Source organism: Psammomys obesus, unplaced genomic scaffold, assembly GCF_907164565.1.
Source record: "Psammomys obesus unplaced genomic scaffold, mPsaObe1.curated_primary_1811, whole genome shotgun sequence".
Taxonomy (NCBI): Eukaryota; Metazoa; Chordata; class Mammalia; order Rodentia; family Muridae; genus Psammomys; species Psammomys obesus.
The window spans coordinates 2,503,608-2,523,251 of record NW_026591497.1 but is presented as its reverse complement, the minus strand read 5'-3'; positions in this window follow the sequence as shown (position 1 = coordinate 2,523,251).

Genomic DNA, 19,644 nt, shown 5'->3' with positions numbered 1-19,644 from the left:
GTAAGAGTGTATGTGGGGTTCACAAGGACTGTAGAATGCTTCTGATCAACATTGATGGGAATAGAACTTTGTTGAACTAAGGCAAATAAGAAATGATCCCCAAAGGGAACAAAGGCATTCAGTGCGGAAGGGAGCGACTAGGACAAATTTTTTCTCAATGACTGGCTCTTTGGCCTCCCCACCCCCCGAGGGAGGAGCAGTCCTGTTAGGCCATAGAGGAGAGCTTTGCAGCCAGTCCTGAAGATACCTGATAAAACAGGATCAGATGAATGGGGAGGAGGTCCCCCCTATCAGTGGACTTGGAAAGGGGCACAGTGGAGATGAGGGAGGGAGGGAGGGACTGGGAGGGAATGAGGGAGCGGGACATGGCTGGGATACAGAGTTAATAAAATGTAACTGATAAGAAAAAATAAAATTCAAAAAAAAAAAAAGAAGAAGAAAAAGAAACCATCCGCAAAGGGAACAAAGGCATTCAGTGCTAAATGTGAGAGATTGGACGAGTTTCTACTTCAAAGCTAGATTCTGGGATTTACCATATAACATCATGGCTGTAGGTTCCAAGAATGGCTAAATGTCTGGGTACCCTACAGAGAACAAGACTGTCCCTAGAATCCCCATCCTAGCATATTTTGTTTCTTCCCTGGCTCAAGCATAATAGTTCAGGGTGCCCCTACAAGTGGACTGGATCAACTCCCTAGCAGTGCAGACGTTGTTCAACACCTCTGTTCCATGATTCTCAGAACCTGGACAATGACAAGTGTCCCCACCAAGATTCTGGTTGAGGAATGAGCCCAGGGATAGAGGCTGGCGGATCAAGAAGTTTTCAAAACGGTAGTGTGAGCAGGAGTAGAGCAACAGTATGGAATCTCGGCCACACCTATTCAAATATTAGCCTCTGCATTAGAGGGACGTTCAGGAGATGATATTGTACAGCAACTGACTTTAGTTCATGAAACTGAAATCTGTGACTCAAAGATGAAGTCACAGAATTGACTTCTGTTGATCTTCTCTTCTTCATTGGCCAGTTCCACCCCCTCCCCAGCTGCTGTGCAGAGGAACATTTCTATCATTTTTTTGCAACATTGTTTCTGCTGATGGTGTTATTATTGTTGTTATTGTTGTTGTTTTGGTTATTTGAGACAAGATCTCTTTCCCAGGCCTCAGACCCAGAGAATTCTGCCTGACTGCCTCCAAAGTTCTGGGATCACAGGTGCATCACCGTGTTCTGCTTGTTGTCATGTTTAATTCCCGAGAACACTGAGCTAAAATTCAAGAACAAAGACATAGAAAAGTAAAGTGCTGTTCCCACCAACTAGCGATTACATAATTTTTGCAGTGTTGGTTATTGAATCCAGATTCATTCTAGGCAAATATTCTACTGCTGTCCTATGTCCTCAAACCTTAATTTTTTTGATGGTTAGTTACTTTTTAATTTTTACTGGTGCATATTCATTGTACATAGTGATGGGTTCACAAAAATGTTTTCATTATAGCACACCATTTACTTTGATCCTACACACCACCCTACACTTTGTCCTTTCTCAGATTGCTAAATGCAACATAATTTTGCTCTTCTCTGTGACTGGATAACTCTCCTTCTTGTATACAAAAAAAGTACATGTCCTTTATCTGCTCATCTGTGCCTAGGCTGATCCTAAGTCTGGCCATTGTGATTAGCCTTGCCTGACCAAGGATGTGCAGCATCTCAGTATTCCTCTGTCTGTACACATAACAGCTAAAGACTCCACAAGAAAACCAGTAGAACTGTGAACACTTTCAGCCATATACCAGGAAACAAATTCATCCTAAAGAACTACAAGCTATCCTATTCAACATAGTGCACATACTGAGCAAGGAATCAGGAAAATAATTCTATTTACAATAGAATAGTAAACACAGTTTCTAGAAGTAAACCTAAATGAGTAAGTGCAACAATGAAAAGTTTAAAACACAGAGAAAAGAAACTCTTGCTTCTTTTTAAAATAAATGTTTACTTTGTAACCTACACAGGCCTTGAACTCCATCACTCAACCTCCGTGGTGCAAGGACTAGAACCCATACTACCATATTTCTTACTATTCTCTAACGAAATTATCACAGAATTACTCCTTGCTTACATGGTGTTTAGTTTTAATTTATTTAAAATTGACAACATAAATACTTGTATGCATTGTGATTTTACTAATTTCCTCTGTCTGAGCTTTCGACCTGCTCCAAATGACCTCCTCATTCTTGCCAACAGATTTCATTCTTGACCACATGTCTGTCCTTTCTCTGTATGTGTATGTATGTTATATGAATGTATGTATGTATGTACTTATCTATGTATGTTTTCGAGCCTCGATTCCAGCTGCCATATTTTCATGATTGTAATGTCCATGTGATATTCATAAAACCACCACATCCTCCCTATCCTTCAACTTTCACAGTTCTTCTACCTCTAGACACTTTGAAGAGTTGAGTCCTGGCATTGACCCTCACCCACTGGGGGGAGAAAGCTGTTCTGACCAAGGCTGAGAGTGGTACTGGTCTATAATGAAATAGTAAATGTTTAGAAGTCAGATTAACTACATATCCTCTTGGCAAACATCTAGTTTGCCAACATAGGACGTAGGAGATGGGGGATGGGAGGACATGGTGTGGAGATGTAGGCTTCTGAGTCTCTGGTATTCTCTAAACAGGACGAGACTCTCATTCTAGAGACAGACAGAGTCTAATGTTCTTAATGCTCCTCCTTTCTATGGTAAGCCACTTCATTTCACCATTTTTTTTCAATTTTCTGTCTTTCTTCCTTTCATTCCTTTTCTTTGAACAGGATCTCTCTATCCAGCCAAAACTTCATAATGGACTCAATTAAAATCTTCCCACATTCTTCTTCTAAGTCCTGGTATTACAAGCTTGCATAACAATGCTCATTCTTTATTTTTTTTAATATGATAAGGAATTAACAAGGAGAATACCTAGTTCTCTGAAATATTTGGTTAAAATAATTAGGATTCTTGAAAGCCTCCCTGCCTTAGGCCACATTAGGGCCTTTTCTCTGCTTGTCTACATATGGATCCTCACCATCACACCACTCCATCTTCAAGACAGAGCGTGTTATTTACTCCTCAGGGACACACACATGGCCACATAAACATGCCTCAGATCCCTCATCACAGGATTCTTATTTTTGGAATATTATCCCTAATGACATCTTCCTGCTTGGTTCTCCTTATATATGAATTTTCTCTGCTTTGACATGTATTAAAAGCCTAAGGGAGGCAAAAAGAAGCTCTGATCTCTTTTTCTTTCCTTTTTTTAAAAATTTATTATCAGATTCTCTGAGAGCCTGCAGTCTTTTTAATAATTTCATTTCTTTATTTCTATTTTATGGGCATTGGTGTCTGTGTGTGTTTCTGTGTGAGGGTATTGGCTCTTGGAATTACAGACAGTTGTGAGTTGCCATGTGGGTACTGGGAATTGAACCTGGGTCTTCTGGAAGAGCCTCTTAACTGTTGAACTCTCTCTCTCTAGTCCCCCCCACACACAAAGCTCTGATCTCAATGGAACTAGTCCTCAGTGCTCAGGGCCTGCCAAGTCTTCTCTACAATGTTGCAAAGGGTTCACTGTGAGCAAAGTCTGGAATGAAGGGAATAAGTCAGTGCCTAAGAAACAAGCTAATCTCTCCACATACAAAGAACCTAGATTCAGAAATCAAAGATACCAAATGAAGATTCAGAATGGAGGGCCTGGAATGGAATGTCCAGGAAGAATTGTCCATAGCAAAGGTAAGTTCCCAAGGCTTCTCCAGTTAATATGAAGGAGGAGCAGAGAGTGGTAAGTATTTAAAGACTATGCCAGAGTCTGACTAGCTGCAAAGTGGAAAGTGACCCACCAGATCCAAGAATTGAAGAACATCATTCAGGTAAATAACTTTCACTGATACTACTTCTGCTCAGAGTTCAGGAGGAAATCATAGCAAAGTCTCTCCTTCAGCGTTAGGCCTATGTATCAGTCCAAGCCTGGGGCAGACAACGTCTCTGATTCTTGCCCATCTTTTACTTCTTAGGTCAGCCAAGGGCAACCCCCAGTCATTCTATTCTCTTCTCCTTTAAGGAGCTTTATACAAAGAAATCTACATTTGTCTATCTGGTGAATGGTTTCCACCACGTGCTGTGATGGTGATCCAAAATGCAGATGCCATTTCTTTCTAATATCCCTGCAAACAACACTGAGTACATAGCTAGAAGCTACCTGACCCTGACACTGGAACTATGGATATCTCATAAAAGATACAGCTGCCAGGTAACCCGTGAAGATAGCACTATGGATAAGACTTGACCCAACCCTGGATACCTGAAGTTGAATGGCTGTAAGGAAGGAATCTCACTTCACCTATGTGATTTGTTCTTCAGATTCCAATCAATGATAAATAAAATATACCATTATCGATTTCTGTTATCACTTTGGCTTATTTTTTTCAATACACAATTTTTAACTTCTTGGGTTTTTCAGTATACTTAGAGGAAATCCTGGAAACTCCTGGGGTGTTAGCTGCTATATAAGAGGGATGTTAGCTTTTGAGCCTTTGATAGGTATTCTCCAGTCTGTATAACAACAGTGTATAGATGTAAAGAAATAAGTAGAAAGAAAGGATATTCCAAGGAAAGGTGAATAGAATACATACATAGTCATGGGGAAGCAAGGGAAAGATGGAAACAGGAGGATTAAATGAGAACAGGCAATAGATGAGAAAGGGAATATAAGGAGGAAGAACTAACACAAAAAGCCATTTTAGAAGTTATATAGAAACCAATTACCGTATAGACCTCTCAAAATATGTACATATATGGAAGAAATATAAATGGGGCCATCAAAAAATGGTAGAGACAATGCTCCAACCATACATATTTGGCCCACAAGTAAACCTTCCAGTGCCAGGGATGATTACATATAATTGAGGTTTTTGGCCAAAGGGTCCCCGAGGAAACCCTCAAACTATTATTATGACATTTAATTATTCTTGACAAATGGATGGTAATGCTGTATTGCTCATGACAAGCTTATATATCTCAATGGTAGAGATGCTTATGAATAAATAGAGCCTTTACCCCTACTGATTAGTGTTTATGGTAATGGAAGGTACTATGAATGCTATCAGGGGAGAAAGTTAAACATCAACCCTGCTACAAAATCTGGTACAACAGCCTGTGTATGTTAGGGCAACAAACATTGTGAGAGTAACCAACTACTCTCTGCTTACATTTAAGGCCCATTTCACAAGATAGAATCCATGCCTGACACTGTATAGGTGATGAAGACACTGACACTGAATAGGCCATGGGCCTAGGGGAAAAACAAATAATATTGTTCTCCTAAAAGAACACAGAAATAAAATAACTCCTAATGACATTCTGCTATACCCATAGATTGGTGTCTTACTCAGCCCTCCTTAGAGAAGCTTCCTGTTGCAGTAGATAGAAACTAGTATGGAGACTCACAAGAGATCAATGTGCAGAGAGTGCAAGACTTCACAATACTCAAATCTAAGTGGGATGTCTTCATCAAAACTTTCTCCTTAGTGCTCAGAGAAGAGGAGGCAGAAGGATTGTAACATCTGGAGGGGATGAGTGACACAAAGGAAACCGTCTTCCGGGCACAACAGGACTGGCGCACAAATGAGCTCTCATACTGTGACAGCATTCACAGGGACCACACAGGTTCACTTCAGATGGGATCTTAGCACACAGAGGAGAATGTGAACAACACCTGTCAATAGCTAGTCAAAAATCTATTTCCAGTTGACAGCTACATGCACAAAAATAATTTTCTCCAATAGAATCTCACTGAGAGACTTTGTAAGCCACACTTAAGGCTTGATCACATACCAGCAGTAGCTGACCAACACAAAAGAAACTCAGTGGTGATTTTGTAGATATTTTGTCTCATAAAGTTTTGTGAATTCTTTATCTACAGATCTTTTGCTTGTACATTGTGGTTTTTAATTTTGTGTTTTTATGGTTTCCTGTGTGTTGTGCTTTTAAAATGATTTTTAATTGTTTTTGTTATTTCTCTTTCTGCTTTCAAGACACACACATACACATACACACACTGAGGGGTGGGGCTTAGAGATGGATGGGTGTGGAGATAAGTATCTGTGAAGAGATGGGGAATGGGCAACTGTGATCAAAATATATTACATAAAATTCAAAAGAATAAAATTATATCAGGTTAGGGATAGAGCATGAATAAAGTTGTTATAGAGTCTGGACATTGTCTGCCTAAGTGAGTGTAAGCCTTGGAAAAATCAATTTAGAAATGGCCCCAAGATTAGTACTCACAAACTCTGATTAAGAGAAGCAGTTTCAGAATTGAATTCAGGACTAGACTCAAGTCATGCAAGGCAAAGCAGGGTGTGGTCAGAGAACTGCCAGCAAGGCCAGGTGTTCAGGAAGTCTCAGCTTGGCCACAAGTTTCTCCATTGGTCCATGTCCTTACGTTTGTAATTTCATCCACAGTGTACATTAGACTGATGTTAGCCATGATGGTTAACACAAGTCACAAGTCTGCCTTCCTTGGTCCAGGGCTTATCCAGCATGGTTAGTCCATCATGCTCACATCCCATAGAAAACATTGTTGCTCACAGGGGACACGGCAGGTGCCTGTGCCAGAGCTCCTGGTAAGTCAATCAGCTCAAGTGACATGGTCTGAAAATACACAGACATCCTCAGCAATGGAGCAAAGAGATAGGAAAGGGAAAAAAGTAAGGCTTGATCCTGGCCACAGCAATACAACTCCCAGTCTCCAAGACAGAAGAAACTTGTATCTTACAGCATTTGTCTGGTTCTAACTCACAGAAATACTTTCTGTAACCCAAAGTTGGAAGGGATTGCCTCAGGCAGAAAAGATATTTAAATGAAGTTGGATATCATATCTCAGTGAGTTTTAGGCTATTGGAACACTGCCACCAGTAGCTCTGCTGAGGGCAAAGCCAATATCCACTGAGTCCTATCTGCAACCCTCCTTTTGTTACATGTTTTTACTACTGAGGATGCTGAACATCAGGAACAGAGACATGGCAATGTTCCCATTAACTAACACTGAATAATTTATTAACTTATTTAAATTTCCTATGACAGCATAACTATCCCCTCATACGAAATTCTGGAGTGGATCTTGAACAGTTGTCTTTTTTGTATATATTCCACCATAGTTATACAACAATAATAACTACAATGCCCACAAAATCAACTTTAAAAAGAGATGTTGGACAATCATTTACATCAGAAAAGATTAATGTTGTCTTCATATACCCACAAATACTATAAACCTATACTGTTTTGAATGCTGGAATTATCCCTTCTTGTTTCTTTATCATATATATATCTGAAAATGGAGTTTGTTTCTTTTTGTATTTTTATTATTAGTTACATTTTATTAACTCTGTATCCCAGCTGTATCCTGCTCCTTCATTCCCTCCCAAACCCACCCTCCCTCCCTCATCTCCTCCCTTCCCCTTTCCAAGTCCACTGATAGGGGAGGACTTCCTCCGCTTTCATATGACCCTGTTTTATCAGGCATCATCAGGACTGGCTGCAAAGTCCTCCTCTGTGGCCTAGCAGGGATGCTCCTCCCTCGGGGTGTGGGGAGGTCAAAGAGCCTACCATTGAGTTCCTGTCAGAAATAGTCCCTGTTCCCCTTACTAGGGAAAACCAATTGGTTACTGAGCTACCACGGGATACATCTGAGCAGAGGTTCTAGGATATATCAATGCATGATCCTTGGTGGAGTATCAGTCTCAGAAACGACCGCTGTGCCCAGATATATTGGGTCCTTGTGGAACTCCTATCTCTCCATGTCATACTAACTCCCCCTTCTTTCACATGATTCCCTGCACTCTGCCAGAGGTTTGGTTATGAGTCTTAGTATCTGCTTTGATTCACTGCAAGTAGAGTCTTTCAGGGGCCCTCTGCAGTAGGCTCCTGTCCTGTTGCTTGTTTTTTCCTATGTCCAATGTCCATACCATTTGCCTTTCTAAGTGAGGATTGATCGTCTTACCCTGGGTCCTCTTTCTTGTTTATCTTCTTTAGGTGTATAGATTTCATTATGTTTATCATATCTTATAGGACTATATGAGTGAGTATATACCATGTGTGTCTTTCTCCTTCTGGGATACCTCACTCAGAATGATCGTTTCTAGATCCCAACATTTGCCTGCAAATTTCATGATTCCCTCGTTTTTGATTGCTGAGTTGTATTCCATTGTGTAAAGATGACAATGCAGCCACTTCTGATGAGAACTAATAGTCTAAGATCAGAAAGAAGGAGAGGAAGACCTCCCCTATCAGTGGACTTGGGGAGGGGCATGCATGCAGAAAAGGGAGGAAGGGTGGGATCGGGAGGGGAGGAGGGAGGGGCTTATGGGGGGATACAAAATGAATAAAGTGTAATTAATTAAAAAAAGTAAAAAAAATAAAACACAATTTCTGTATCCATTCCTCCATTGATGGATCTGGGTTGTTTCTGGGTTCTGGCTATTACAAATAAAGCTGTTACAAACATGGTTGAGCAAATGTCCTTGTTGTGTACTTGAGCAACTTTTGGATATATGCCTAGGAGTGGTGCATCTGGGTCTTGAGGAAGCACTATTCCTAATTGCCTGAGAAAGCACCAGATGGATTTCTGAAGTGGTTGTACCAGTTTATATTCCCACCAGCAATGGGGGAGGGTTCCCCTTTCTTCACAACCTCTCAACTATGTGTTATCATTTGAGTTTTTTATTTTAGCCATTTTGATGGGTGAAAGGTGAAATCTCAGGGTCGTTTTGATTTACATCTCTCTGATGGCTAAGGATGTTGAGCATCTCTATAAGTGTTTCTCTGCCATTCTGTATTTCTCTCTCAACAGAGAATTCTCTGTTTAACTCTGTACCCCATTTTTTCATACCCCATTTTTTATTGGATTACTTGATTTATTGCTTTATAACTTCTTTAGTTCTTTGTATATTCTGGATATCAGCCCTCTGTCAGATATAGGGTTGGTGAAGATCCCTTCCCTGTCTGTAGGCTGTCGTTTTGTTCTGACGACAGTGTTTTTGCTTTACAGAAGCTTTTCAGTTTTATGACGTCCTATTTATTGATTGTTGCTCTTGGAGTCCGTGCTGTTGGTATTCTGTTCAGGAAGTTGTCTCCCGTACCAATGACTTCTAAGCTCTTCTCCACTTTTTCTTCTAACTGATTTAGAGTATCTGGTTGTATGTGGAGGTCTTTGATCCAGTTGGACTTTAGTTTTGTGCAGGGTGAAAAGTTCGGATCTATTTTCATTTTTCTGCATGTAGACATGCCAGTTGGACCAGCACCATTTGTTGAAGATGCTGTCTTTTTTCCATTGAATGGATTTGGCTGCTTTGTCAAAAATCAAGTATTCATACGTGTGTGGGTTTATTTCTGGGTCTTCTATTCGGTTCCATTGATCCCCCTTCTGTTGGATTTTGTTTCTTAATCTATTCAACTAATCTGTGTCTTTTGATTAAAGTTGAAACCATGAATATTTAAAGTTAATATTAAAAGGTGTTTGTTCATTGCTCTCATATTTTACTGTGTTCCTAGTTTTATTTTGTGTTTCACTGAACAAACTCTCTACTGTATTTCAGTAAATACAGCTTTATTTATTTTTTTGTCTTTAAGAAGTTGAAAGGTAGCTTAAATGAGTGTTCTAGGCTATTGGAAACTGTGGGTTCTACACTTCACTCTGGTTCCCATCCAGTCTGCAGATACTAGAGCAGAGCTGCTGGTGCTGGGATTCTTTTCCTATTCCTCCCACAGCCCAAGACCTTCCTAGGCTGTTGTGCGAGGCAGCTCTTTGCTTCTGTATTTCTTGAAAAGTTGCTCTTCTGTACAGAGCTTGAAAAGTGTCAGTTAAATTTGAAGAGGCTAATTCCAAAGACAGGTAGTATTTTCAAGGAAAGACATCCAACACCAATCATCTTCAGTGAGATCAACATCCTGTCATGAAGACAGATATGTTTAGGCATGCCCCTAGCACAGCTGCAGCCAAAGGCTGCAACCATGATTTGGGGGGAAACTTAGACATTTTTTAATGAACTTTTGTCACAATATTGGATGTTTGGCAGAAATGACCAGGCTGGCCATGTTAAGACAGTGTCTCCTTTTTTTGATTTTCTAAAAGTTAAAAAAAAATCTCCTTTGTCTATATTATTGCTCTTTCTTCTTGTTATGCATAGACATGACAAATGGCATGTAAGAAAGACCAAAATGTACAATAGTCTCAGGAAGTTATATACAGACCAAGAAATCTTCAGAATATTGAGAACAATCAGAGGAAGTTTAGCCTATACTGAATGTCATGAGTTCTTCAACCCAGAGCTCCAAATGGAGTCTTATTCACACACTGAGTTTAACAGCCACAAAAATGTCTCTAATCCTTCACGATGGTCATATTATTGGGAAGCTCAAAAAGACTCCTCTATCATTCTGTTCTTCACCATCTTTTAAGGAGCTCCAAGTCAACAAGATCACTGTATGTGTCAGATCACTGACTTCTATCCAAACACTGTGGCCTATAAGGCAGAGTGTACCTTTGTCACACAGAATGAGGATGCCACAAACCCTTCTAAATGCAACAAATACATGACCAGCAGCTAGCTCACTGTGGCATCAGACCAATGGTAATCTCACAAGGTCTACAGCTTCTATATGATCCATTAAGGGATTACAGTAGAAATGATAGTGTCCCATGCAGAGCTATCCTACTTTTCTAAGATTCATATCAGAATTCTGTGCTGTAGTTGTGTAACCTAAAAATAAATTTTCTTTCCTACACTTACTTATTTTATCCCAGTGGATCTCAACCTTTGGAGAGTCAAATGAACCTTTCACAGGGGGTGTCTAAGGCCATTAGAAAAGACAGTTATGTTATATTATTATTCATAACCAGTAGCAAAATTACAGTTACAAAGCAGCAACATGAGCACTAATGGAAATGTTCACTTACATCTGAGGCATACACCACAATAACAGTTAACAGGTGAGAATTAAACAAGTTGCCATCATCAAGGACCATGGAAACTTTGTGAAATGATTGTCTCATATTTTTACAAAATAATAATTCACTTTTAAATAACTTTGATCTACCCAACACAGATGCTATGTTAAACTTAATTCTACATATATCATATCCCCTTCTAAATATTTCAGTTTTATTCTGAAAATAAGACAATAAAATATGATTACTGTTTCTAAATAGTAAATACTAACATTTCAATGTAAATAAGGAGAGACTTTTAAACTACCCCCCCCCCAATGCCATATATGAGTTTCTTTGGTTATTATGGTGCTATTGTTACTTTTGTCCTTGATTCTATGAAAGCAAAAAAAACTTTGAAGTTGAGTTTTCTGGGTGTGTTCAAAGCCTGCTGCTGCCTCTGGGATCCTAAATTCAAACTTCTCTTTCCTTGCTAGGTTGGAACTGTGCTCAAGCAATGCAGCCCACAGTCTCCACCTCCCTGAACTGTCAATGGTGGCTTTTCTCTCTCCATTTCTTAGACAGTGTTTCTCTCATAGAACAGATGAAAACCACAGAGTGGCTTTTTGTACAGGGCATTTCTCAGCACAGTGACTACATCTCAGAAAGGCACCTTGAATGAAATGTGTTTTTGTCAATATCAATGTGTTGACATCTACCCAGATACCCTCTGTCGTGTGCTCTGTGGGGACAATTCTGGCTCGGTTATTCATTAAGCTGGCATTTTCTGGGGTTATTGCTTGGCTAAATTGTGTTATTCATGCTTAAATCTTTCACTTAAAAATAATTTTCTTATCTAATGAGAGATGAAGAGCGAGACAGGAGAGAGCGAGAGAGAGAGAGCACATTGTCAGAGGGCAAGTTTAACTGATCAGTTGTCTTCTTCTACCATATGAGTTCCAGAGAACACACTCTGGTTACCACAGTTTGTGGCAAGTATCTTCACCTGCTAAGCCACCTCACCAGCCCTTAAACCCATATATGTAATATTAAAATGCTTTATATATTATAAGACATATGACATTTTCAAATTGAATTCATGATATAAATATTCCAGTCTCATGCAACAAGGAATTCAGAGCTGCTTCTGAAACATATGGATAATGCAAAGAGAGTTTTATGGTCCCTTTTAGGCAGGCAATATGTCCTTTTCATCATGGAAGATGTTACAGAAGATAATTTCTGGGACCACAGCTCTTAGAGTGGATTGCAGGAGAAGAATGGGGCAAGGGGAAACAAGCATGAAAATTAGTATATTAAGAAAAGACAGGAGCTCCACAAGGAGAGCAACAAAACCAAAATAGCTGTGCACAGGGGTCTTTTATAAGACTGATACTCTAACCAAGGACTATTCATGGATATAACCTAGAACCCCTGCTTAGATGAAGCCCAAGGCAGCTCAGTATCCAAGATGGTTCCCTAGTAAGTGGAACAGGGACTGTCTTTGACATGAACTCAGTGGCTGGCTCTTTGACTACCACCACCCCCTGAGAGGGGGTAGAAATCTTGCAAGACCACAGAGGAGGATAATGCAGCCAGTCCTGATGAAACCTGATAAGTTAGGGTCAGATGGAAGAGAAGGAGGACCTTCCCTATCAGTGGATTTGGACAGGGCGATGGGAGGAAATGAGGGAGAGAGGATGGGATTGGGAGGGAAAAGGGTGGGAGCTACAGCTGGGATACAAAGTGAATAAATTTTAATTAATATAAAAATATAAAAATTAATTTAAAAAAAGAAAGAAAGCCAATTACTACAAAGAATTGGAAATCTCTGCCAACCAGTCAGGGCTGTATGGAACAACTTAGAACATTCAAGAGTGTATCATAAAATATGTAACTGTGAAAAAAGGCAGCTGTTTTTTGGTAATTTTTATTTTTTATATTAATTACAGTTTATTCACTGTGTATCCCAGCTGTAGCCCCCTTCCTTATTCCCTCCCAATCCCACCCTCCCTCCCTCATCTCCTCTGCTGTAATGCAACACATAAGGTCTCTTGGCAGAGACTGAAATGAGGGATCCAGGGAAATATACTGGTAAGAAACAAATCACCAAATGGTAGGAAAGCTGGAAATAGGATATGGACAGTGCATAAAAATCAAGGTCACAGGACCTAGCCGAGAATGTCCTGAATAATGGATTCCCCAGAGAATAAATGAGTTCTAGGGATGCTCCAGCCATCATAGAAAAGAAACAGAGAAGGCATGACAAAACTTGTGATACAGAGTAAATGCAAAAGATCATTTGATTACCAAGAGTCAAAGATTAGGGATAGTAATTTCACATGAGAGGCGGGGCAAGATGGTGGCGCCAGGAGGACTCTCATTCTGAGGAGCATCACAGCAAGATTGTCACAGTGACCAGCAATCAGAACTCGCGGCATAAAACACAAGGGATTGTGTTTCACAGGTGAGAGGATACCCCGCGGTGGGGGATTCAATCAGCTTTAACTCACCCGGCGAAACTGCAGAAGAGATCCTGGGTCCGCCAGGTGCTTGGTCGCCAGCCCAGAGCTACACGCCAGTGTGATCTGGTCACTGTCCCAGACTGAACTGTGGGCCCACAACACCACAGACTGGATTTTCCAGTCGACAGATAACCCCACAGAGCAGGAAACGATTGGGACCGACCTTAGGTCACCCAGACATCCCCTGGAAAAGACTGGGGTTCCGCAGGTGCCCCAGGAGCCAGCCCAGAGCCAGAGCCAGGGACCCAGGCTCCTGCACAGAGCCCTGCCTAAGCGCCTGATTTGCTGCCTCAGATAGAACTGTGGGCACCAGGGCACCAGGGCACCAGAGACTGTGTTTCACTGTCAGGTGCAAACTTAAAGGGAGGGAAACGACTGGTCTGAGACCAGAGCACACAGCCGACACCCCCACCCCGAAAAGGACTCGGGAAAAATAACCCATTTTAGGCAGCCGCCAAGGATGTTAAAGGCCAGAAAGGCAGAGCCACGAGCGGGCATCTGTGCCTGTGGGTTCTACTCGCCACCCCAGACAGAACAGCGGTCCCCAAAGCAAAGACTGGGTGTCTCTGGCAGGAGGAAACCTCCAGCGGAGGGGATCATAAGGTCTAACGCTCAGGACACCCAGCACCAAAAGACTTCCTGGATTCACGCAGACTCTAGGCTCTAATGCAGGCAGGAGTGCTGTGCTCAGCCGCCATTATTGAGTTCCCCTAGGGCACTGGGACACACAGCTGCATCCTCAGACCTACAAAAGCCAGAGAGCCATTGCAGCAGCCCTCAGATACTGTGCCAAGGATCAACCAGTTATCCCTAGCTAGATTGACAAAACTGTGGGAATCCCTGGTCCTTCAAGAGGGCTGCACCCACAGCGTCTAGACCAGAGCAGTGCCTGCAGCCACCATCCCAGACAGAGACACACAGCTTCTGGTTCAGAGTGAGGCACCCAGCCTCCAGACCAGAGCAGTGCCCTCAGGCGCCAACTCAACCTAGGTGCACATTCTCCAGGTCCAGAGCAGAGCAATCAGCCTCTGGCCCAGAGACTTGCTGAGTGCACCTCCCACTTTCCCGGACAGAACTGTGTGCCCCAGGATAACAGACTGAGTTTCCCTGTTGGAAGAAAACCCCACAGCTAGGGAATGAGCAGGTTCTTCAAGAGGACTGTACCTGGAAATTTAGTGAGCAGCAGCACACTAAATTTATAACGAGAAACCCAGCAGTGGGGCAGCTGTCTTGAGAACTTCTATGGGTAAGAGGAGATCCCCCCTGCCTAACAAAAACCACAGCTACTCCTCAGGGCTATAAACCTGAGGTGAGCAGTGGCAATTCCTGAGAAACACTGGCCACAGTGACCATAACAAAAAAGCAGAGAAGGACTCCTTCAGGAAAAATCATCTTCTGGCCAAGGGGATTCTCCCTACCTCAGGACCCCAGGAAGCACAGAAACTAACAGCCAACACCTAAATCAGCCCAATGGGTAGAGGTCAGCATAAAAGCTCAACCAACAAAAGACAGAGCAATATGGCATCTCATGAACCCAGCCATCCAGGGGAAAACAGCCCTGGACAATGCAGCATAATAGAAAATCAAGAAGATGACCTTACATCTATGCTGATGAAGAGGATAATAGAGAAAACAAATAAAATACGTAAAGAATTAGAGGAAGATAAAACCAAACAGATCATGGCTATCTGTACAGAAATAGAGGAAGTTAAAGACAAGCAGATTAGGGCCATCCGTGAAGAAATACGGGAAGATGCAGCCAAACAGCTTGCGGCCTTCAGAGAAGAAATAATTAAATCACTGAAAGAAATAAAAGAGACAGAGTTGAAGGAATTAAAGAAAAAGAGGAAAATACAATCAGACAGGTGAAGGAAGTAAACAAAACAACTCAAGACCTGAAGATAGAACTGGAAAAATTAAAGAAAAAAACAAATGGAGGAAATAATGGAGAGGAAGAATTTAGGGAAGAAAACAGTAACTACAGAGGTAAGCATAACCAACAGAATACAAGAAATGGAAGAAAGAATCTCAGGTGTAGAAGATACAATGGAAGAAATCGATGTATCTGTCAAAGAAAATGTTAAATCCAAAAAATTCCTGACACAGACCATCCAAGAAATCTAAGACAGTATGAAAAGACAAAACCTAAGAATAATAGGTATAGAGGAAAAAGAAGACTTCCTTCTCCAAGGCTCAGAAAATATTTTCAACAAAATCATTGAAGAAAATTTTCCCAAGTTAAAGGAGAACCCAATAAGGATACATGAGGCCAACAGAACACCCAACAAATCTGACCAGAAAAGAAAATCCTCCTGCCACATAATAATCAAAACAGTAAGTATACAGAACAAAGAAAAAAATACTAAAAGCTGCGAGGGAAAAAGGCCAAGTAACATATAACGGCAAACCCATTAGAATCACACCTGACTTTTCAACAGAAACTATGAAAGCCAGAAGGTTCTGGACAGATATCATGCAGACCCTAAGAGAACACAGATGTCAGCCCAGGCTACTATACCCTGCAAAACTCTCAGTCCTCATAGACGGAGAAAACAAGATATTCAATGACAAAAACAAATTTCAGCAATACCTACACAGAAATCCAGCATTCCAGAAGACACTGGAAGGGAAAATACAACCCAAGAAAATTAGCTTCTGTCAAGAAAACACAGGAAATAATTAACCTTACTACAATAAAAAAAAAAAAAAGCAACCAAGCACACAACCTTATGAACACAGCCAACATCAAAATCAAAGGATCTAACAGCCAATGGTCATTAATCTCTCTCAACATCAATGGACTCAACTCTCCAGTAAAAAGACACAGATTAACAGAATGGATACGTAAACAAAACCCAGCAATCTGTTGCATACAAGAAACACATCTAAGGCACAAAGATAGACATTACCTGAGGGGGAAAAGTTCGAAGACGACTTTCCAAGCAAATGGACCCAAGAAACAAGCAGGAGTGGCCATTCTAATATTTGATAAAATAGACTTTAAACCAAAATTAATATAAAGAGATGGAGAAAAACACTTCATACTCATCAAGGGAAAATTCCACCAGGAAGACATCACAATCCTTAACATCTATGCCCCAAATACAAGAGCACCCACATTTGTTAAAGAAACATTGATAAAATTTAAACCACATATAGATCCCCACACATTAATAGTAGGAGACTTCAACACCCCACTCTCAACAAAGGACAGGTCAACAAAACAGAAATTAAACAAAGAAACAATATCTCTGACAGAGGTCATGAATCAAATGGACCTCACAGACATTTACAGAACTTTACACCCAAACACAAAAGAATTTATCTTCTTCTCAGCACGTTATGGAACCTTCTCCAAAATAGACCATATAGTTGGTCACAAAGCAAGCCTCAACAGATAAAAGAAGACTGAAATAATCCCTTATATCTTATCTGATCACCATGGAATAAAGCTGGACTTCAACAACAACAGAAATAGACAAAAGCCTACACACACATGGAAATTGAACAACTTGTTACTAAATGACAGCTGGATCAGGGAAGAAATAAAGAAAGAAATTAAAGTCTTCCTAGAACTCAATGAAAATGAAGACACAACATACCCAAACTTGTGGGACACAATGAAAGCAGTGCTAAGAGGAAAGTTCATAGCACTAAGTGCCTTCAAGAAGAAATTCGAGACAGCTCATTCAAGCAACTTAATGGACCACTTAAAAACCCTAGAAAAAGAAGAAGCAGACACACCAAAAAGGAGGAGATGGCTGGAAATAATCAAACTCAGGGCTGAAATCAATCAATTAGAAACAAATAAAACTATTCGAAGAATCAATGAAAGCAAGAGCTGGTTCTTTGAGAAAATCAAAAAGATCGAGAAAACCCTTAGACAAGCTAAATAAAAGGCAGAGAGACACCACCCAAATTAACAAAATCAGAAATGAAAAGGGGGACATAACTACAGACACTAAGGAAATCCAAACAATCATTAGGACTTACTTCAAAAGTCTATATGCCACAAATTTTGAAAATCTAAATGAAATGGACAATTTTCTTGATCGATTTGACTTACCAAAGCTGAATCAGGACCAGGTAAATCAATTAAATAGTCCTATATCCCCCAAAGAAATAGAAGCAGTCATCGAAAGTCTCCCATCCAAAATAAGCCCAGGACCAGATGGCTGCAGTGCAGAATTCTACCAGACCTTCAAAGAAGGGCTAACTCTAATTCTCTTCAAGCTATTCCACAAAATAGAAACAGAAGGAATATTACCAAACTCATTCTATGAAGCCACAGTCACCTTGGTACCTAAACCTCACAAAGACGCAACAAAGAAAGAGAATTTCAAGCCAATCTCCCTTATGAACATTGATGCAAAAATAATTAACAAAATACTTGCAAACCGAATCCAAGAACACTTCAAAGATCTTATCCACTATGACCAAGTAGGCTTCATCCCAGGTATGCAGGGGTGGTTCAATATATGGAAATCCATCCATGTGATCCAACATATTAACAAACTGAAAGAAAAAACCACATGATAATCTCCCTAGATGCTGAAAAGGCATTTGAAAAAATCCAACATCCATTCATGTTTAAAGTACTGGAGAGATCAGGGATACAAGGCACATATCTAAACATAGTAAAGGCAATATACAACAAGCCTATAACCAACATCAAACTGAACGGAGAGGAACTTAAAGCAATCCCACTGAAATCAGGGACAAGACAAGGCTGCCCACTCTCTCCATATCTCTTCAACATAGTTCTGGAAGTCCTTGCTAGAGCAATAAGACAGTTGAAGGAGATCAAGAGGATACAGATGGGAAAGGAAGAAGTCAAATTATCTCTATTTGCAGATGATATGATAGTATACGATAGTATACATGAGCGACCCCAAAAACTCTATCAGGGAACTCCTACAGCTGATAAACACCTTCAGCAAAGTGGCCGGATACAAAATTAACTCAAAAAAAAACAGTAGCACTCCTGTATACAAAAGACCAAAGGGCTGAGAAAGAAATTAGAGAAACAACACCCTTCACAATAGCCACAAATGACATAAAGTACCTTGGTGTAACCCTAACCAAGCAAGTCAAAGACTTGTATGAAAAAAATTTCAAGTCTCTGAAGAAAGAATTAGAGGAAGATATGAGAAGATGGAAAGATTTCCCATGCTTATGGCTTGGCAGGATTAACATAGTAAAAATGGCCATCTTACCAAAAGCAATCTACAGATTTAATGCAAGTCCCATCAAATTGACAACACAATTCTTTACAGACCTGGAAAGAAAAATTCTCAACTTCGTATGGAATAACAAGAAACCGAGAATTTCTAAAACAATCCTCTACAATAAAAGATCTTCTGTAGGTATCTCCATCCCTGATCTCAAGCTGTACTATAGAGAAACAGTTATAAAAACTGCATGGTACTAGCATAGAAACAGAATGGTGGATCAATGGAATCGAACAGAAGACCCAGAAATAAACCCACACACTTACGGACACCTGATCTTTGACAAAGATGCCAAAACCATACAATGGAAAAAAGATAGCATCTTCAACAAATGGTGCTGGTCCAACTGGATGTCTACATGTAGAAAAATGAAAATAGATCCATACTTATCACCCTGCACAAAACTAAAGTCCAAGTGGATCAAAGACCTCAACATAAAACCAGACACACTAAATCAGCTAGAAAAAAAATTTTCTAATAAATAAATAAATAAAATATTCTGGGGAATACCCTAGAACTCATTGGTACAGGAGAAAACTTCCTGAACAGAACACAAACAGCACAGGCTCTAAGAGCAACAATCAATAAATGGGACCTCATGAAATTGAAAAGCTTCTGTAAAGCAAAGGACACCATCATCAAAACAAAGCGACTGCCTACAGATTGGGAAAGAATCATCACCAAACCTTTATCTGACAGAGGACTCATATCCAGTTTATATAAAGAACTAAAGAAGCTGAAAAGCAGCAAACCAAGTAATCCACTTAAAAAATGGGGAACAGAGCTAAACAGAGAATTCTTTGTAGAGGAATATCGAATGGCAGAGAAGCACTTAAAGAAATGCTCAACCTCATTAGCCATTAGGGAAATGCAAATCAAAACAACCCTGAGATTTCACCTTACACCCATGAGAATGGCCAAGA